Source organism: Ascaphus truei, chromosome 4 (genome assembly GCF_040206685.1).
Source record: "Ascaphus truei isolate aAscTru1 chromosome 4, aAscTru1.hap1, whole genome shotgun sequence".
NCBI classification, from domain to species: domain Eukaryota; kingdom Metazoa; phylum Chordata; class Amphibia; order Anura; family Ascaphidae; genus Ascaphus; species Ascaphus truei.
In genome coordinates, this window is record NC_134486.1 from 348,493,438 (window position 1) to 348,515,726 (window position 22,289).

At 48.7% G+C, this 22,289-nt stretch overlaps 1 long non-coding RNA gene across 2 annotated transcripts; it reads right to left on the reverse strand.

The window, feature by feature from the left end:
• Positions 1-755: 755 nt before the first annotated feature.
• On the reverse strand, positions 756-20,215 carry LOC142492145 (uncharacterized). Of its 2 annotated transcripts, XR_012800775.1 has the most exons (4): positions 19,944-20,215; positions 19,539-19,578; positions 19,242-19,290; positions 756-945 (listed from the first exon to the last, which is right to left on the reverse strand). It is a non-coding gene; the product is annotated as an uncharacterized LOC142492145 (long non-coding RNA). The 2 variants fall into 2 exon arrangements; XR_012800774.1 differs by lacking the exon at positions 756-945 and having other exon boundaries at positions 19,058-19,290.
• Between the last annotated feature and the right edge of the window lie 2,074 nt (positions 20,216-22,289).

Here is a 22,289-nt window from a genome sequence, read left to right on the forward strand (position 1 = left end):
TTCAGCTCCTCCTGGTGCTGAGTGCAGCCCAAGACCTGTACAGAGCACAAGGCCTCAATATTGCAAGAAGGCCAGCACCATCCAGAGGTCTGGGACCCATTCTAAAATATGATGCATGCGCTGTAAAACCAGCTGCAGGGGCTGCTTCAATAAAGAATCCTATTTATATACCACTGCCTAAGTAACAGTCTATTGGGTAGGGGTATGAGAGAGAAGTCTGTCATGATGGGGACTGTCTCCAGGAACCCTTGAGCCTGCTTTGACTGGAGACGCTGACACCACAAAAAAGAACCTGAAGGATCACGAAAAGCCTGTCCTGTTTCCCCTTACCTTCGCGGACCCTCATCTCTCCAGGACCCTCCCAGGTAACAAGCACCACAACACCTGTAGCTTAGGCAAGATCTCCCATTTGGGGGAGCAGGGGGGGGGAAGCAGCACTACATAGGTTTTACATCACATTATTTTCTTTCTTGTATTAAATTAACGAAAACTGGTAATCAAACATCTTACAGTTGACACTGATCTGTTTGCCCGAGAGATGCTGTGAACAATATCTGACTCCTCCAGACCCCGCCCCAAATGTCAAGGTTAAATGAGAGGCAAACTAGCTTAATATATTTAAAACATGTTCAAAATCGGCTTTTTAGACAAGATCAGACTTGATATATAGCAACCAGCAAGTACAAATCAATAATATGAGGATAATGAGTTGATCAATAAATCCTGCCGTGTGATAAGAGGAGAATGGGCATTTTGGAATACAGTATATATTCTGTATAATTATACCAACATAAATAATGTATATAATTAGGAATAACGACACGTTTGAAATGAACTGACCAATTTCTTATGCAAATGCTGCTCTCCTCTAGGATTTCCTTGGACATTTTTTCGCTTGGCAAACATTATTGATATAATAATATCCCGTGTGTTCAGGTTTCAAAACTGGAATAATGCAAGAGAATAGTTTGTAAAGTTACATGATCATAATTAAAACCACGTGCACTACTTAAAACTGTTTTCATCATTATGACTACAGCATTTCTAGAAGCATGAAGGACCCACTTGAAAAAGATTACTTTGGTGAAGCATTGGATGTTTCACTATTTGGCATGTGCAGGGCTGGTTAAATAATCTAGGCCAACTAGGTGGTCGTCTAGAGCCAGGGTGGGCAACCCTGTCGCCACTTGTGACGAATTGGCAGAGAAACTGTGGCGAACAGGGCCGCCGGGACTCCCTGTGGGGGGGGGGGGGTGGAGGGGGGAGGGAGGGAGAGGGTTTTTTCTAACTTTCCTAACAGGCGGCAGGGGGAGATGATATGCTGCAGTGGAAGATGGTATGCGGCGCGGGAGGTGGTGTGCGGCACCGGCCTGAAAGTATAAGCCGGTAACATAATTACTTGAGTGAGAGTCTGGGGAGGTGCGCCATCTAGCAGCCTGACCCGGAACTTCCTGTCTGCTGCTACCTCACCGCTCCTCTCCCTGTGCTGCTCCTGCTCTGACTCAAGAGATTCTACTACCGGACAAGGTAGGCATGGATGGGAGGACTGGGAGAGATGTGAGGGGGTCAGGGAGAGATGTGAGGGGGTCAGGGAGAGATGTGAGGGGGGCTGGGAGAGATGTGAGGCGGGCTGGGATATGATGAGGGGGGGTTAAATGAGATGGTGATGAGGGGGGGTAAATGAGATGGTGATGAGGGGGGGTTAAACGAGATGGTGATGATGAGGGGGTGAGGAGATGATGATGAGGAGGGAAGTGGTGGTGGCGTAAGAGGGGCGTGAGATGATGAGGGGGGTTGCGGTCTGAGGGCCGTTCTATAGTGCGTGTGCTTGCTATGCCATGCGCGCGCGTGGCAGTTATAGTTGGCTGAGGTTAGTCAGCCTTTCTATAATGGTGCCGTGCATGGCAGGGAGCGTGGAACCGGCCGACAGGGGGGAAGATGAGGAAAATAAAGATTTTACGCCACTACCACCACTGAAATGTATGTATATGTGTATGTATGTATGTATGTACGTACAATGTTAATAAAAAAATTATTAAAGCATTTCATTATTTATTTCAAACGTATTTATAACACACACACACACACATACATATACACACATACACACAGTACCTCACTCGCTCACAACATACGCACGGGCGCACACACTATAGAACGGCCCTGAGAATTTATAAACTTGTTCAAACAGTGTGTTTAAAATTTGCACATGTGCAACATAATACCTCAATTTTTACATTATGTGGCTGTTTTCACTTCTAATTCGCCACACCTGTGGCTACATTGAGAAATAGGTTGCCTACCCCTGGTCTAGAGTGACAAAAATTCGGGGGGTGGCAAAAAACTGATGAGGAGGATGGCGGCTGAGAAGGGAAGGAATGGGGGAGGAGAGGGTGAAAGAATAGGGAAAGGGAGAGAGAGAGTGAATAAGGAAAGGGCGAGGGAGAGAATGGAGGGAGGAGGAAGAGAGAATGGGGGGCAGAGAAGAGGGGAAGGGGGGATAGAATGGTGAGAAGGGGGAGAGAGAGAATGGGGAGGGAGTAGAGAATGGGGGCAGGTGGGAGATAGATTGAATGGGGAAGGGGACAGAGAACGGGGGTGTCACGGTAGTGCTGGCCGCTGACCAGACCCGTCCCAAGACTGAGGTGGAAAGTATAATACCACTCACCAGCAGCAGAGGGGCGTGTCCGGAGTGTGGTAATTAGTTGCCAGGCCAGGAGTCTTTAGTAATAGAACCAAAGGTACTTGCCGTGTCCGGAGGTAAAAGGATCGTGGTGATTGCCGTAGCCAGGGGTCGAGGGTGCCAGAGGTCCGGGAGGTAGAGGAAGTGAGCTGAGATCTAAGGGCGGAGAGAGACTGCGTCGTGAGGAGTAAGCCGGGGTCCAGAGCCAGAGGAAGAGTCAAAAGCCAAGCTGGGTCAAACCTAAAGTAAACGAAGAACAAGAGCACACACGAATACAAGCCCAACTAGCAGAAGCTATGCAGAGCAATGATTACCAGGGAGAACAGGGGTAATATACATGGAGGGACCAATCAGGGAAGGAGGCAGAGCGGGGGGGTGCCGTGGAGCGCCTTGTGACTAGTGCAGGCTGTGATCCTTGCCTGTGATCAGCTATGGAGTGTGAGAGCAGGAGCGGGGCTGCAGCTGTACAAGGGGGGCGTGGCTAGAAGAATGGAGGAGTGAATAAATTACTGCCGGAGGTGCACGCTGTGTAAGATCCTCCTGCGCGTGCCCCGGCAAGATGGCGGACGCAAGAGCCAGTGTCGGGCGAGATCGCCGAGGACGCACCAGCGGGGAGTGAGGGGTGGCAGCAACGACCTCCGAGGCAGGTAAGGAGGTGTTGCGTGAGCCCTGCTTCCTGACAGTACCCCCCCCCCCCGGGATTGGATTCTGGTCAATCCATCCAAGACTTTAATGGATACTTCTTCTGGAAGCGTTTTAAGAGTGTAGAAGCGTGAATATGACTTCGGGGAAGCCAGGTGTGTTCCTCCGGATCGTAGCCCTTCCAGTGTACTAGAAACTGGACCTTCCCCCTGGAGAGGCGTGAGTCCACTATAGACTGTATTTCGTACTCCTCGTGTCCTTGAACTATTACAGGGTCGGGTCTACGGGTATAATCTGGAAAGAGAGTACTCTGTACAAAAGGCTTCAATAACGAGGTATGAAAAACATTGGGTATCCTCATTGCTGGTGGAAGTTGTAGACGGAAGGAGACAGGGTTAATTTGTTCCAGTATGGAAAAGGGTCCCAGAAATTTAGGTGCCAATTTTGGGGTAGGAGTTTTTAGACAAATATTTTTTGCCGAAAGCCAGACCTTATCCCCTGGCTTGTATCTGGGAGAAGCTTGGCGACGTCGATCAGCCTGGAGTTTGAACCTTCCTGCAGACTCCTGGAGAGATGACTGAACCTTAGTCCAAGAGTCCTGAAGTAAGGAAATCCGTTCGTCGGCAGCTGGCACTGCTGAGGGAGTATTGGAGATGGGAAGACGAGCAGGATGGAATCCGTAATTTATAAAAAAAATGGGGATTCGCGGGTAGATTCGTTCTTCATGGAATTGATAGCAAACTCTGCCCAAGGCAGCAGTTCCGACCAGTCATCTTGGGTCACAGACAGAAAACAACGCAGATAGTGCTCTAACGTCTGGTTGACTCTCTCCGTTTGCCCATTTGTTTGAGGATGATATCCTGAGGAAAAAGATAGTGAAATTCCGAGTATTTTGGAGAAGGCTCGCCAGAACCTGGATACGAATTGGGAGCCCCTGTCCGAAACTATAGAAGTGGGAATCCCATGAATCCGAAAAATCTCCTTGGAAAAAATGTCCGCGAGGGTGGGTGAGGTGGGCAGGCCCTTGAGGAGAATAAAGTGTACTTGGTTAGAAAAGCGATCTATTACTGCTAAGATGGTGTTCATCCCCTTAGATCTATGTAATTCAACAATGAAGTCCATAGAGATATGGGACATGGGGCGTTCCGGAATGGGTAAAGGCATAATTAAGCCAGAGGGGTTTTGTCGAAGGGCTTTGCTTTGAACGCAAGTGGGACAAGTGCTGGTGAATTCCCGGATGGTACTAGCGTTGGATAAGATCCAGGGTTTTTCGGAAGCCGGGGTGTCTTGCAGAATGACCCCACTCTCAGATTTTGGGACGAAATTCATGAGCAGCATACAGCCTCCTTCCTGGTACCTCTACACCACAAGGAATGTTCCTTTGAGCCCCAAGGATCTTGTCCAGAATGTTGAATGAGGCCGCAGAAATTATAAGTCCCTTGGGAAGAATAGTCTCGGGAACTTCTTCAGGTCTCTCCTCCGGAGAGAACTGTCTGGATAAAGCGTTCGCCTTTACGTTCTTGGTGCCCGAGATGTATGATAGGGTGTAGTTAAATTTGGAGAAGAAGAGTGCCCAGCGAGCCTGGCGGGAGCCCATGCGATGTGCAGTCTCAATATAAAGAAGGTTCTTATGGTCATTAAGAATAGAAATTGGCTCTCTAGACACCTCCAGAAGGTGTCTCCACTCAGGAAGAGCCATCTTAATAACCAGCAGTTCTCTATTGCCCACATCGTAGTTCTTCTCAGCAGAGGGAAAAAATTTTGAGAAAAAAACGCAGGGGTGCAACTGGTCTTGCAGAGAAGATCTTTGAGAGAGCACGGCTCCTGCAATCCGATGCATCAACCTCCAGGATAAAGGGCAGACTCGTGTCAGGATGTCAAAGAATAGAGGCGGAAACTAATGTATGTTTCAAAGTTTCGAAGGCTGAGGCTGCCTCAGGGGACCAAGCTGAGGGGTCGACTCCTTTTTTCGTGAGAGCGGTGATGGGTGCAATTATGGTGTAAAAATTCCGAATAAACCTTTAATATTAATTCGAAAAGCCTAAAAAACGTTGAATAGCCTTGAGGGAATTGGGTTGTGGCCAGTTGAGAATGGCTTTGAGTTTCTCGGGGTCCATAGAGAAACCTTTGTCCGAGATGATGTATCCAAGGAAGGGAGTAGAGGACAGATAAAAGAGGCATTTCTCCATTTTGGCATACAAGTGATTGGAACGAAGGCAGGAAAGGACGAGCCTGGTGTGTCGAATATGATCCTGGAGATTGTTGGAAAAGATGAGTATATCGTCTAGGTATACGATAACAAAAGAATTGAGTACGTCTCGAAAGATTTCATTTATAAAAGTCCTGAAAGACCGCTGGGGCGTTACAGAGCCCGAAGGGCATCCCCAGGTACTCGTAGTGACCGCTACATGTATTGAAGGCGGTCTTCCATTCGTCACCCTCCCGAATACGAATAAGGTTGTACGCCCCACGGAGGTCCAATTTCGTGAAGATTTTAGCCCCCTGGAGTCTGTCAAACAGTTCGGATATGAGGGAAAGAGGGTACCGGTTTTTGACCGTGATCGGGTTGAGGCCCCGATAGTCGATGCAAGGTCGAAGAGAGTTGTCCTTCTTTTTAACGAAAAAAAACCTGGCACCGGCGGGGGAGGATGAATGGCGTATGAAGCCCTTCTCAAGGTTTTCACGGATATATTCGTCCATGGCCTTGGTCTCTGGAACGGAGAGAGGATAGAACTTGGATCTAGGAAGTGTAGCGCCAGGAATCAGGTCGATAGGACAGTCGTAGGACCTGTGGGGGGGCAAAACTTCAGCTCTAGTCTTGCAAAAGACATCCAGGAAATTGGAGTAGGCCTCTGGTAGGTCGATCTTAGGAGTTGATGGAACCATAATCCCCGCGTGTTGCATGGGAGGGGTGGTGCTAGAGATAAGTAACTCCTTTGGTCTTAAGTCCCATTGTGCGTGCCCTCCAGTCAATACGGGGATTGTGCTGCTGGAGCCAAGGTAGGCCAAGGGTTACCTGGGTCCCGGGGGAATGAATCACATCCAACGTAAGGGTTTCAGTGTGGCCATCGGTGGAAGATAAGGTGAGGGGAATCGTCTCGAGAGAAATGAAGGCCGGGTTCAAGGGTTGACCGTCGATCCCTTCCAGTCCGATGGGTACTCTCTTCCTAATGAATGGAATATTATTAAGCTTTGTGAATTCCTGATCCACAAAGTTCCCACCTGCCCCAGAATCAACAAAGGCGGCCGCAGAGGCGCGGAATGAAGGGCCCGAAAGAGTGACCGGAATTAAAAGCTTCTTGGGGAGCTCATCTCTGGAAAGGGGGCATGGAGAAATGGCACCCAGGGAGAGCCCCTTTACACTCACTGGGTGGAGTCGTTTCCCGGACACAGGGGACAATTCCGAATCAGGTGTTCCGGAGTTCCGCAATAGAAGCACAGCCACGGTCCCTTCGGAGTTGTTGTATCGGCGGTCGGGTCCGTTGAGTACCCAGTTGCATAGGCTCCGGGGGTTCCAGGGCTGGGAACCGGGACGACTGAGATCTTGGAACTGGAAGAAACCTAGGAAAGGGGGCGACCAAAGGCACAAAATGAGGACGTTGGCGTTCGGAGCGTCACTCCTGGAGGCGCTGATCCATTCGGATAGCCTGAGCAATCAGTTCCTCCAACGCTCCTGGCCTGGGATGGGGGGCGATTTCGTCCTTTACTGTATCCGATAACCCCTGCCAGAAGACGGCGATGAGTGCCTCCTGGTTCCAACGGGTCTCAGCTGCTAGGGTCCGGAATTCCAGAGCACATCTGGCCACGGAGCGGTGCCCCTGTGACAAAAGAAGAAGGCAAGAAGAGGCCATATCCTGGCGTGGGGGAGTGTCAAACACCTGCTGAAATTCCTGACGAAAGAGAACATAGTCTTTGGTTATCTCTGGCCGTAATTCCCAAATCGGAGAAGCCCACGCCAGGGCGCCACCAGTCAAGAGGGAGTACACATAAGCCACTTTCTTACGTCCCGTGGTGAACTGAAGAGGCGCCATCTCGAATTGGACCTCACACTGGTTTAGGAATCCGCGGCAGGCCTGCGGATCGCCAGCGTAGGGTTTCGGTGCGGGTATCTTGGTCTCTGGTGCGGCTGCTAGGTGGTGCACCCTGGAGAGAAAGGTTGGTTAGCCGCTGAGCAAGGTCAGAGATCTGGGTGGACATGGTTTGGTTCTGTAGCACCAGAGCCGAGAGAATTTGGTCTAGGGTAGGTTCATCAGTCTCGATCTGGTCTGCGTCGGTTGGGCTCTGCATAATGTCACGTTAGTGCTGCCCACTGACCAGACCCGTCCCAAGACTGAGGTGGAAAGTATAATACCACGCACCAGCAGCAGAGGGGCGTGTCCGGAGTGTGGTAATTAGTTGCCAGGCCAGGAGTCTTTAGTAATAGAACCAAAGGTACTTGCCGTGTCCGGAGGTAGAAGGATCGTGGTGATTGCCGTAGCCAGGGGTCGAGAGTGCCAGAGGTCCGGGAGGTAGAGGAGGCAAGCCGAGATCAAAGGGCGGAGAGAGACTGCGTTGTGAGGAGTAAGCCGGGGTCCAGAGCCAGAGGAAGAGTCGAAAGCCAAGCCGGGTCAAACCTGAAGTACACGAAGAACAAGAGCACACACGAATACTAGCCCAACTAGCAGAAGCTATGCAGAGCAATGATTCCCAGGGAGAACAGAGGTAATATACGTGGAGGGACCAATCAGGGAAGGAGGCAGAGCGGGGGGGTGCCGTGGAGCGCCTTGTGACTGGTGCAGGCTGTGATCCTTGCCTGTGATCAGCTGTGGAGTGTGAGAGCAGGAGCGGGCTGCAGCTGTACAAGGGGGGCGTGGCTAGAAGAAGGGAGGAGTGAATAAATTACTGCAGGAGTCGCGCTGTGTAAGATCCTCCTGCGCACGCCCCGGTAACATGGCGGACGCAAGAGCCAGCGTCAGGCGAGATCGCCGAATCCCACGCCGAGGATGCACCAGCGGGGAGCGAGGGGCGGCAGGAACGACCTCCGAGGCAGGTAAGGAGGTGTTGCGTGAGCCCTGCTTCCTGACAGGGGGATGGGGAGAAAGAAAATTGGGGCAGGGGAAGAGAGGGAGAATGGGGTGAGGAGAGAGAAGGGGGGGAAAGAATGGGAGTTACAGGAGAGAAAGAGAAAGGAGGGAGTGAGGAAAATAATGGGGAAGACAGAAAAAGGAGGAGAGAGGTGGGGTGTGGAGAGAGGGGATTGTGTTGGGACCGGGGCAAAGTTAATTGGGGGGTTGCTCAAGGCTGAAGGTTTGCCTAGGGTACCTACAGATGCAGCCACCAGTATTAGAACACAGTCTCACAGTAAATACCTCAACATTTCTTCGAGATTCTTAATGGCCCATCGGATTAACACAGTGGGGGGTCCCTGCAGTCCCACTCAAACTGGGCCATTAAAAATCTCACAGAAATGTTGCTGTAATGTTGAGGCATTTACTGTGAGACTGCCCCAGAATTTCCAAGGCAAGAGTTCTAATACTCGTGGCTGCATCTGTAATACCCTTGCACCAGCCCATGGCATGTGCACAAGTATATTTTTTCGTTACCCTTTTAGTTTCTGCATAAAAATGTATGTAGTCTAACAGTCTAACAGTCATTGTCTTACTTCTTGCAGCTTATTATATTACTCACAGATGATCCACTAATTGTTAAAAATGTGGGTGTGAGATTTCTCTCCCATAAATATGAAAGAGAGAAACCAGGGAAGCCCAAGTCATTAGATAAGGTAAATCCTTATTGTTAACGTAGGACTTTATATTTGCAGATAACTTTGGTGAGGCTGGTAGGCTTGTCAAGTTTTGGCCAAAATTTTCAAATAAAAATCCCTTCTATTCAATTAAAAATATGCAAGGGTTACTGACACTGTATCGCTGGATTCATTCAGCACGTTGAATATAATTAAGAGATTGGGATATTATATTTATATTGCAGGCTATTAAGAATCATAAAATATGTATGTGTAAGGAATCCACTCCTGCCTTTGACTCCAGCCTTGCAGACCTCTGCAGTTACAAAGGCTTCCTCTGACAATCAATGGCACATGTGCTGCCTCTCATTGCAGCTTCTGCCCTGTGCTCCATTATTGGAGGAATACTCACACACCCTCCTCCTGTGATTGGATCTCCGCCCTTTATATGCTGGGCTTTGGCACTGAATCAGTGCCGAGCATAAATTCCTTCCTTGGACGTTAGTGTTCAGCCACAAGCATTAAGGCTTGTCTTTTGTGTACTATCTCTCTCGTTCTTGCTGAGTATCCAGAGGCCTGACTTGCTGAGTATCCAGAGGCCTGCTTCTACGCAGAGGCCTGACTGCCTGAGTATCCTGAGGTATTCTGCTTCTCACGCAGAAGCCTGCTTTGGTTATCTGTGCTGAAGAGTTGGTTTTCCCCGACGCTGCCCTGCGGTGTACTTCGGCCAGCCTGATGTCTTCCCCTGCTGAGACCGGCGTTATGGGCCAAGGCCGCTCCTCACAGAGGCCACTCCCGCACTCACGCTCCTAAGCTGAAGCGGGGAACTCCTGTCTACCTGTTGCCGAACTCCTGCCTGAATAACGACGATGCTGCCTTCTCTAATCCAGACCCTGCTATGTACGACTACGAACTGCGCACTCCGGATCAGTCTGCGTGGACTAAGGTCGGTCATTATATAACCATGCCTCAGCCCCGCGGTCCGGTCTCGGTTTGTGGCGAGCACAATCGTGACAGTATGTAAATCTTTATTTATATAGCGCCATTAATGTACATAGCGCTTCACAGTAGTAATACACGTGACAATCATATAAATAACAAATAATACAAATAACAGGTCATGGGAATAAGTGCTTCAGACTTAAAAGTAACATTTAGGAAAAGGAATCCCTGCTCCGAGGAGCTTACAATTTAATTGGTTGGTAGAAAGAACGTACAGAGACAGTAGGAGGGCGTTCTGGTAAGTGTGCCTGCAGGGGGCCAAGGTTAATGTATGAGGTGTAAAGTATCAGCCATGGAGCTACTCATATGCTTCATTAAGCAGGTGTGTTTTAAGGTGGGTCTTAAAGGTGGATAGAGAGGGTGCTAGTCGGATATTGAGGGGAAGGTCATTCCAGAGGTGTGGGGCAGTCAGTGAGAAAGGTTTAAGGCGGGAGAGGGCTTTGGATACAAAGGGGGTAGAGAGAAAACATCCTTGGGCAGAACGCAAGAGTTGGGATGGTGCATAGCGAGAAATTAGGGCTGAGATGTAAGGAGGAGCAGAACGGTGTAAAGCTCTAACAGTGAGGAGGGGAATATATGGATGTGTGTTTAAAATGTTTGCTTTTTCATTTTCTATTTTGGACAAAAAAAACTATATTGTGGGAGACATATTCATGTGCCCCTAAATGTGTCAGCAGTTCCAGTTCAGACCAATGCCATTTGTGTATTAAAAGTAATAAACATGTATAAGTTTTTGTTTTTTGTTTCATCCACCTAAACAAATGTCTTTGTCAGGATCCATTGAATGTATATGCCTTAAACATTGGAATGTATACACGAATGTATACACAATGACTGAGAAAAACATTCTTTGGCTTTTTAACAACATAGAGCTGTAATATGCATTCAGTAGTTGGATAAAGTGATTTGCACACTGCTTCAGTTCCAGTATAAGAATAGGATATGCAGAGTGTTAGAAGTACTGTTTTTTTTATGACATGAATGCTATACAGTTCAGGCTTTCTGAGAAGCCTAGTGCTTAGTCTTATAATCTAACCAGGGAACTGACTCATTTTTCCTGGAGATAATCATGGCTGTACTTGGTATGCAGCCAAATATTGTATGACAGCTGTGTGGTTTTCGAACAGTGTCTGCAAGTGTTTTTTAGTAGCAATTTGAGTTAAAATAGGATCCAAGGCAAACCTCAAATTGCTTGGTCTAATCCAAGATGAGCTACAGCAGGTTGAACAAATGCAGGGCCTTGTGAGGGACTTCTTGCAGCTTTCAAATCAAACTGGGTCAACTGTTGTTATGTAAACTTAATGCAAACTGCTATATACTAAAGAATGAATGACTCAAAGCGTGTGCTGTTGAAATACAGTAAATGTCAAATAAATTGTCACAAGGAAACAAGACAATAGTTAGCACACAAAGACAAGAATTAAAATCAGATCTACTGTACATAAAAACTGTACATAAAAAACTAAAAAGGACTCAAAAGGCTTAAAGCATAAAGGGATTTAGAGGGTATATGCAGAAACTAAAATACAATTATGTATAGGCACAAATAGTAATACTTAGCTTAACACTGCTTGGTTGTAATTTACACTTTGATGCAAGTCTTGGCTACTGATTCCGCTCTGTTCATATGTTGATTCTTAATAAAAGATAGAAGGGTATGTGGCCAGGTTCTCAATCGGAGCTCCCCATATCCCCTTAACTCCGCGAGTTTTGCGGGGGCGCGCAGGTGCCGGTGGCGGAGTGCGCGCCTCCGGTGAGTGCGGGGGGAGGCTGAGGCAGTGCCGGGATTCAGGATGGCGAGCGGATCACCGGAGGCTCCCTTTGCAGGGCGCTACCATGTTGTTTATGCTCGAGCATGCGCAGTGATACCTTGTGCATACGCAGAAGGGTACTGACAGCCCGGTGGCCATTACAGGCAACGAGGCTCCACGGGACTACAAACGCCACAATGCACAGGGGCAGCTAGTCAGGTGCTGGAGCACAGCCAATAGGGCTGCAAGGAAGTCCCCTGCCACAGATAGATACATTTTGCGGGCTGAGGAGCACGCCAGTCGGAGCTGGGACAAGGAGAGGGTAGGGTGTGTGTTCAGGGTCTCTGTGACCCCTGCACTAGGCCAGAGAACCTCTTAGGCCCCAGCTAGACCACGACTCCCCCTTTGAGCTTTTGGCTGCTGCAGGGACCATCCCAATAGATGGGGACACTGCCCTGTAGTACAAGCGTGAGGGACACAGCCAGGATGTGACGGCAACCTGGCATCTTGTGGTCTGGGACCAGATCACCATAGACAGAGAGACTATTATGGTGGGACACTCCAGCTTGACACCACTAGAGACGGACTCATCGCTGACGACGATGGCGTGGGACCAAACGGCCCCCTTGTCTTCAGTTGGTGCTACCGGGTGCTGGAGCACCCAGCAGGTATCTTCAAGTGCACCAACAGATCACACTTTAGTTGTGGGCAGCGCTGTCACACACATTGGGTGGGTTGACTCTTGTAGACACCAGGGTGGTTGGGTGCCATGGGGCACCTCTGTACTTTGGGGGAATATCCTATCCGAGTATGGACACTGTGTTGGAGGGCACTGTGGGGTTATGGTTGTGTGTGGCCTATTTGGTGTGGGTGTTATATTATTATTTCTTTTTCATATGCATGCAGTAAACTGTTATCTATATCAGTGTGTGTATATTATTGCACTGGGTCCTGTGACTGGGTTATCCAACATAGTAGGATTCCGCACAGGTGGAGGCGCTGTCACCAGACGGATCAGATACACCCCAGGCTCCCTGCAGCGGAGGTTCAGGCCTCCTGTGAACCACGGGTAACGCACCAAACACATTCAGTAGCCACCATATCTCCCATAGGGTGGGGGAAACTGTGCTACATTTGGAGGCACTGCTGAGATTTCAGACCTGGGGTGCCCGACTCAGCAGTCAAATTAAAGTAAATCAATTTCTCCATCATGTTTGTGCCCTCAAGACAGGAGGTCCATGCCTGGGGTTTGAAAGTCCGAGAACCACCCAGCCACGTGATGGCAGTATAAAATGTTACCGCCCTCACATCCCCGTTTGAGGCATCCACCTTCCCCCACCTCTCCGGGGGATGGAGGACCCCAGCTCCGGCTTCTAATACTCCCATCCGTGCAGAATTACCCATGCCCAGGGTGACCTTCACCCCAAGTGCCCTGCTAGAGGCATCCCGCCCAGACAATATTCCGCCACTGCCAACTACCTTCAACCGCTATGAGAGCAGACCTATGCCGGCACCTAGCCAAGGGCCAGCACACTACAGTCGCCTGTCAACTAGCAGCTCCGAGTTGGGAGTAACCCTGCCGCAACTAGTGGAGGCCTTAACAATGTCATCTCAGGCACAAAACTATAGGAAGCGAAAGGCCTTCTCCGGGATGACCCCCACCGCTGTGGGCAAAGAATGAATTGATTCCTGGAGAGAACACACCCTCAAAGTACTAGATGAAAGGCCCTGCTACGAGGAGGTGATGTGGCAGCAGATAATGGAGCCTCCAACCTCCAGCCTCCACCATGGTGAGCATGCACCGCGATCAGAATGCTGACATCTCGGCACACAGGATCGTGGACTTGCTGATGCGCGTCTATGGGATAGACTAAGCTGAAAGCGAACTGTGGTCCAAATACTTTGGCCTCAGACAGAAGGACGGGGAAGACCTGTCCACCTTCATTCAACGTATCCAGTTGGTTCTATGGAAGCTGCGGAATCACAATATAATTCAAGCCTCCACGGTGGATGAATATCGTCGCAAGCAATTCCTTCGAGGGGCCACTCCTACCCACCACATCGTTATTATGATCCAGTGCGCCCTACTTCAAGGACCGCCCCCTACCTTTGAAGAGCTATTAGTACTAGTGAAGGGGCACGAGGCATATACCCGCTTGCATACTCCTAAAAAGTCCAAGGAGCACCACAAGGAAGAGTCCAAAGGGGCGTCTGCCTCAAGGACCATGGAGGCGGAAGGCACCGAAGACGACCCTCCTCCCAAAGCACAAGCCACCACATCTAGGATGCCTAAGAGAGGATCGCCTACCTACAGACCCGAGGTGAACCGGACGAATTAATCTGCTACCAGTGTGGCCAGACGGGCCACTTCTCTCGGACCTGCCCAGAAAAAAAACTAGGACATCCCATCATAAAACCATGATCTGCAAGGTCCAGTCGGCAGAAACATCCCCCCCCCATCCTCAGAGAGCACCCCAGCGCCAAGCCCCAATGAAACACTTCCATTGGACGCTTACAATCGCGTGGGATTGGCCGCCATCATACACATCCTCTTGGACGGCATATATGCATCAGCGTTGCTGGACACCGGGACCCAAGTTACCACTGTATACCGGTCATTCTACAAGCAACATCTTAAGCACTTGCCCTTGCAGTCGGCGGACAAGATGAAGCTGTGGGGAGTCAGCAATGAGGACTACCCCATTGACGACGTGGTGAAGGTTCGGCAGGAAATACCACAGCTGAAACCCGGCAAGTATAACTCCATGGATGTAGAGGCACTGATATGCCCCGAGGCCCGAGAACACCCAAGCTCCCTGCTCATATTGGGGACCAACACCAATGTGGTGCGGGCGATGATAAGAGCATACCTGTAAGATGTTGGCGAACTACCCCTGTTTGCCTTACAAATCCTCCCAGTACTAAGAGAAGAGTGTTGCAAGATATCGGCCCAAGAGGGATATGGGGACCGTTCAATCGCTCCAAGGGATTGCCTGAAATTCCACCATTGAGAGTGAAGGTCATGTATGCAGCCTGCTGCTATCTGGGCTGAGACGAGGCCGATCATCTCTTCTTTTTGGAGCGTATACGCCAGAAGAGGACACCAACCGAGGTTACAGGCTTGTGCCCGAGATACAAGAATGAAAGTCCTCAATACCGACAGGGAAGATCAAGGTGTTTATTCAAAACATCTCTCTGTACACCATGCCCACCGACCAAGGTCAACGGTTGGGTAGAATATACCCAGTTACTCCCGTCGAAGTGATGGCCGCGCAACTGAATACCGCTGCCGTGCAAGACCAACCAGCTGAGCTAGCAATCGACTTCAGGGAATCAACCCTGTCCGCCAAGTGGAAGAATCGGCTAACGGCCAAGTTGGAAAAACACCGGAGAGTGTTCTCCACCAAGGACATGGATGTGGGCTGCAGCCGAAATAAAGAGCACTCCATCAGGCTAAGTGATACCCCGCCCTTCAGGGAGTGTTCCCGTCATATCGCTCCCAAAGATGTGGCAGCAGATAATGGAGCCTCCAACCTCCAGCCTCCACCATGGTGAGCATGCACCGCGATCAGAATGCTGACATCTCGGCACACAGGATCGTGGACTTGCTGATGCGCGTCTATGGGATAGACTAAGCTGAAAGCGAACTGTGGTCCAAATACTTTGGCCTCAGACAGAAGGACGGGGAAGACCTGTCCACCTTCATTCAACGTATCCAGTTGGTTCTATGGAAGCTGCGGAATCACAATATAATTCAAGCCTCCACGGTGGATGAATATCGTCGCAAGCAATTCCTTCGAGGGGCCACTCCTACCCACCACATCGTTATTATGATCCAGTGCGCCCTACTTCAAGGACCGCCCCCTACCTTTGAAGAGCTATTAGTACTAGTGAAGGGGCACGAGGCATATACCCGCTTGCATACTCCTAAAAAGTCCAAGGAGCACCACAAGGAAGAGTCCAAAGGGGCGTCTGCCTCAAGGACCATGGAGGCGGAAGGCACCGAAGACGACCCTCCTCCCAAAGCACAAGCCACCACATCTAGGATGCCTAAGAGAGGATCGCCTACCTACAGACCCGAGGTGAACCGGACGAATTAATCTGCTACCAGTGTGGCCAGACGGGCCACTTCTCTCGGACCTGCCCAGAAAAAAAACTAGGACATCCCATCATAAAACCATGATCTGCAAGGTCCAGTCGGCAGAAACATCCCCCCCCCATCCTCAGAGAGCACCCCAGCGCCAAGCCCCAATGAAACACTTCCATTGGACGCTTACAATCGCGTGGGATTGGCCGCCATCATACACATCCTCTTGGACGGCATATATGCATCAGCGTTGCTGGACACCGGGACCCAAGTTACCACTGTATACCGGTCATTCTACAAGCAACATCTTAAGCACTTGCCCTTGCAGTCGGCGGACAAGATGAAGCTGTGGGGAGTCAGCAATGAGGACTACCCCATTGACGACGTGGTGAAGGTTCGGCAGGAAATACCACAGCTGAAACCCGGCAAGTATAACTCCATGGATGTAGAGGCACTGATATGCCCCGAGGCCCGAGAACACCCAAGCTCCCTGCTCATATTGGGGACCAACACCAATGTGGTGCGGGCGATGATAAGAGCATACCTGTAAGATGTTGGCGAACTACCCCTGTTTGCCTTACAAATCCTCCCAGTACTAAGAGAAGAGTGTTGCAAGATATCGGCCCAAGAGGGATATGGGGACCGTTCAATCGCTCCAAGGGATTGCCTGAAATTCCACCATTGAGAGTGAAGGTCATGTATGCAGCCTGCTGCTATCTGGGCTGAGACGAGGCCGATCATCTCTTCTTTTTGGAGCGTATACGCCAGAAGAGGACACCAACCGAGGTTACAGGCTTGTGCCCGAGATACAAGAATGAAAGTCCTCAATACCGACAGGGAAGATCAAGGTGTTTATTCAAAACATCTCTCTGTACACCATGCCCACCGACCAAGGTCAACGGTTGGGTAGAATATACCCAGTTACTCCCGTCGAAGTGATGTACTCCCGTCGAAGTGATGGCCGCGCAACTGAATACCGCTGCCGTGCAAGACCAACCAGCTGAGCTAGCAATCGACTTCAGGGAATCAACCCTGTCCGCCAAGTGGAAGAATCGGCTAACGGCCAAGTTGGAAAAACACCGGAGAGTGTTCTCCACCAAGGACATGGATGTGGGCTGCAGCCGAAATAAAGAGCACTCCATCAGGCTAAGTGATACCCTGCCCTTCAGGGAGTGTTCCCGTCATATCGCTCCCAAAGATGTGGAGGACGTGAGAGACGACTTACAAGTGATGGAGACGCTGGGCATTGTAACCGCACACCGTAGCCCCTACGCATCACCGATCGTGGTGGTGGGGACGAAGAATGGGTTGGTCCGATTGTGTGTTGACTATCGGACCCTGAACAACCTTACCGTGCCTGACCAGTACAACCTTCCGCGGATTGAAGAAATTCTCAACGCGCTGTAGGGAAGCCAGTGGTTCAGTGAACTGGACCTGAGATCTGGGTACTACCAGGTACCAGTGAGTGCTGAAGACCAAGAAAAGACAGCATTCGTATGTCCCTTTGGCTTCTACCAATTTACTCGCATTCCGCAAGGCATTTGTGGTGCCCCAGCAACATTCCAGAAGACCATCGGCAACATGAACCCACGGGAATGCTTAGTCTACCTGAACAACCGTACCGTGCCTGACCAGTACAACCTTCCGCGGATTGAAGAAATTCTCAACGCGCTGTAGGGAAGCCAGTGGTTCAGTGAACTGGACCTGAGATCTGGGTACTACCAGGTACCAGTGAGTGCTGAAGACTAAGAAAAGACAGCATTCGTATGTCCCTTTGGCTTCTACCAATTTACTCGCATTCCGCAAGGCATTTGTGGTGCCCCAGCAACATTCCAGAAGACCATCGGCAACATGAACCCACGGGAATGCTTAGTCTACCTGGACGATATCATTGTCTTCGGCAAGACTCTGGATGAACATGAATAACGGCTACTGAAAGTGTTGGATCGGCTGGGCCAGGAAGGCTTAAAGCTGTCTTTAGACAAATGCCTGTTCTGCCGCACATCAGTGACCTATGTGGGACACATAGTGTCCGCACATGGGACAGCTACTGACCCCACCAAAGTTGAATCCGTGGTGAACTGGCCAAGACCAGAAAACGTCATGGAGCTACACTCATTCCTTGGATTCTATGGATACTATCGCCATTTTGTGGAGGGATATTCCAGAAAAGTGAAGGTCCTCAACAACCTTCTCAAAATATACCCTGAGGAGACAGGGTGGAAGGCCACATCGGCACGATTGCTGTTCGACAACAAGTGGATGAACGACTGTGAAAAGGCATTCATCAGCCTGAAGAAAAGTTTAACGAAGGCACCCTTTCTCGTTTATGCCGATCCCGAGCACCCCTACATCCTTCTTGTGGACGCGAGCTTCAACGGCCTGGGTGCAGTCATGCACCAGAAGTACCCGGCTGGCCTTCGACCAGTGGCCTACGTCAGCCGCAGTTTGACCACCAGCGAGCAAAATTATACTGTCCGTAAGTTGGAATTCCTCGCTCTCAAGTGGACAAACTCCATGACTACCTGTATGGAGCCACCGTTGAAGTGTACATGGACAACAATCCGTTGACGTACATATTGACATCCACCAAACTGGACGCCACCAGCCAGAGATGGCTGGCGCCCTCTCAAACTATTGGTTCACGTTGAAGTACAAGCTGGGACCCCTGAACATCGGAGCTGATGCTCTACCCAGAAGACCGGGACTGAGTATCACCCCAGATGACGACTTCTGTGATGAAGTCCCTGGACCAGGGATGCGGGCTATGTGCAGCCATCGTGGAACATAAAGTGGCCTTCTCCGAACTGAGGGTCATGGATTCATTGGGATGTCAATCCAAGGCTATCCCTACTGCCTATTGCCACCCAGTGGGAATGAAACTTATACTGTTAGGGCCCAAGAGAAGACATAGCCTATGTTGCATAAAGCAGAAATATGGATTTTGCTGGGGAGGGAATGATTTTTTTGCTTGTAATGTCGAATTTCTCTTATAATTTTTGGGCTAAAAAGTTCTACCAAACTTTTTGAGTTTTTGCTCATTTTTTAAAGTTCAAGCGAAACATATGCAAATCGTTTATAAGCATCAGTCATAGTACTCTGCAGTAGATAGGTGACACTCGTGTGCTAGTGTGTCTTTAATCTAAATGAAACGTAACCCATCCCTTATTGCTATTCATTTCATATATGATGTCACATTTATTTGAATATAACCCACCACATATTCCACTAAAAATGTCAGATGACTAACAGATATTTTTATAGTATGCCATTTTTCTATTAGATTACAGTAAATGACAGTTTAGAGATAAATAACAAAGACTTTGTGAAATAATACAATCTTATTCCACATACACAATGTTCTTAAACCGACATCTTTGGGCCGTCTCTTATGCAGTTTCACCTGTAAAATAATTGTGAGAACGTTATTTATTAATAATCGTGAAGAAATAGATGCATGAATTACACTGTGTGGAATGCATACTACTTATAAACTTGTATAGAACGCGTATGTGAGTCATTGAATTTCTGCAAATACGTGTTCTATGGAACCTGGTTCAAACACATATGCGTGTCATTTCTGCACATGCAAACTATATGAAACGCATGCACAGTGCAGTTATTGACAATTGAATGGAATGCATATATTACCTTCATTATCCATTATTGCTGTTGATATTCATCAGCCTGCCTAAAATCAGCACAAAAAAAAAGGATGAAAACAAGGATTAAACAATGACTAAAATAAATCAAATACTTTTTTAACTCATACAATTTTCTTCAACCAACATGTTCTTACTGCCTTTTTTACAGGTTCAACTGTAAAATAATTGTGAGATTGTTATTTAGAGAAGAAATAGATGCATGAATTACTTTACAGCCTGCCAAACCTGCGCAACAAGGATTTAAAAAAGAATTAAACAATGACTGCAATAAATTACTGAATGAAATTTTTTTTTAAACTATTTACTCAAACCATTAATTCTTCTTCACTTGGATGACTCCAAACCATAGTCCTCTAATGCTGTAATAGTGCATTGATTGGGTCTTTCATACCATTAAATTCTGCGGCAGTGTATTTAAACTGCTTCTTCAGTTCATCTAAAATCGCTCTCCAAATTGTTGGGTCTCTTCTTACCACTGGAGCCGTCATAGTTGACTCATTTGGATCACTGGGCATATTGCTCAAGTCACATGGTGTTGGAAGATTATCTGGGCATATTGATTCAGCTGTCCTCCGCAGTTTGCAAGATATCTTGCCAAAGCTTCCGTTGGTATTATGTGTAGCACTCTTTCCCCCACCCTTTGAGAGATCCACTCTATTGCTACCGTGTGGTGCTGAGGCATACCTGTTAGGTTCAGGAGATCTGAGCTGTCTGCGGTCAGATGGAGACGAGGACAGGCTTTTGGATTTCATCTGTAGTTCTTTCCTTTTGGGTGTTCAGTGCCTCCAGCTTCAAGGGGATCTGGTAGTACCAGAGACAGTCCTCTCTGAAGCACATCAGTCATACACACCATGCACTGACTCAATCCAGGCAGGTTTATGATTAACAAAGGAGCTTTATTTGGCAGTCACTACATCAGATATTTACAGCGGTACAAGGGTTCAGAGGGTTCCAACCTCTGGATGGTGCTTGACCCAGATAGTATGGGGTCATCTTCCAGGTCAGATGTTCCCTCAGTCCCAGGACTGAGTGTGGGCCCACTCATCCCGCCATAGGAGAGACTCACTGCCCTCTGCTTCTGTTCTCCTCAGAACCAGGAACAGGACTCATTAGTTTTGGCTCTGCCTCTGATGCAGAAGGGAAGGGCTCATGGTCGATACCTATCCCTGATAGGCTTACACAGGCCACGAGTCACCACCGCACTCCTGTCCATCAAAGAGGAGCACAAGGGGGTTCACAAGCCCTCAGATTTAACCTGTTATTGCCTGCAGCTAGCAGGGACTTTCATATAGGGGGAAAGACAGGTAGAAAGAGACATACCCTGTAACATATGTAAAGCTGGATGTCACCTACATCATTCCCACGGATCATCTCTTATCCTTGATCCCGTGGTGCAGCAGGTGTACTTTGGATTGCAGGCACAGATAACTGCTCTGGAATGAGCATTTCCTGCAGGTCTGTTCCTGCGTCACTGGGGCTCATAGCCACAATTTCCTTTTTGTGTGGGATATTGGGCATCAGCTGGGTATGGCATGGAGAAACAGGGGGTGGGTCTTGTTCCTCCAGATGTCTTGCTCTCTCCTGCTGCTGTTGGTCTAGAATAGAATAGAGACCATATTGACCATTTTTCCCTCCAGTGTGTCTCGTCTGTCCCGTCTCTGCTCCGGCTGAGGTGGAATAGGTGTACATCCATCCTGTACAGGGGAATCATAATTGAACACTGCAAAGTCACTCAACATTGACAATCTGCATCTGTCCAAGTCGCCGGTTACACCTAGGCCACTGGAGCTCCTACTTTGGTGGTGGTTAGTCCAATGTTGGCTAAGCTGGATCTGGGGCGAGGTGAGCAAGGACCAAGTTTGGCTGAGCTGGATCCGAGGCAAGGTGAGCAGGAACTGAGTTGTGATGAGCTAGGTTCATGGCGAAGTGAGTTGGGGGAGATGAGGATTGGGGTGCCTGGCACAGAAGCAGGTTTCCTGGGTACTCAAATGGCAAGGGGTTTTGGCCATCTTCTTCTTTCTCCACATCGGTCCTGGATTCTTCACCTTTGGGGTTGTGGGTGCAGCTTTTTGTTCTTTTCCCACTTTAGCCTTTTTGTGTTTGGGGGGGGTTCAGGTACAGTTGCGTCAGCAGGCATCTTTCGCTTTCTAAGCCGCTTTGCTGAAATAGCATCAGTTTCTTGTGTCCATAGAAGCTGGACCCATCCATATTTCAAGCACAAGATATCTGAAAGCACAAGAGTACAAGAGTTAGTTCTGATCAAGAGCAGTGAGTGTGGAAATACAATTTCTGTGAGAATTTATGTACAGACCATAACCAAGCCAGAAACGAGCTTCGGGTCAGTTGCGGACGAGGCTCGGATAATAAAGTGTTCACGCAGATGTCATCTCGCACCTTCTAACAGTCACGGTGAGTCTTACTACATCTATACATTACAAAGAAGTGTCCTTGTGTTATGTCAGGAGAAGAAAAAACAGTCTGGTGTTTCTGATGGGCAATGGGAGGCTTAAATAGTGTTTACTTATGAAAAAGTAAATCAGATATGTATACTTTATATAGTTGAAATTAAGCATTTTCCTCCATAATACTATTTAATACCACCAAATAAGTTGGATTTATTAGAATGTTGTGAAGTTCGCTCCATTACTTGGGTACAAGCTTAAAAGAAGCAGTCAGTGTTAATGGCTTTAAAAAAGAGAAAGCATTTTGAGATATTTTGTGTGTTAATATTTTCATT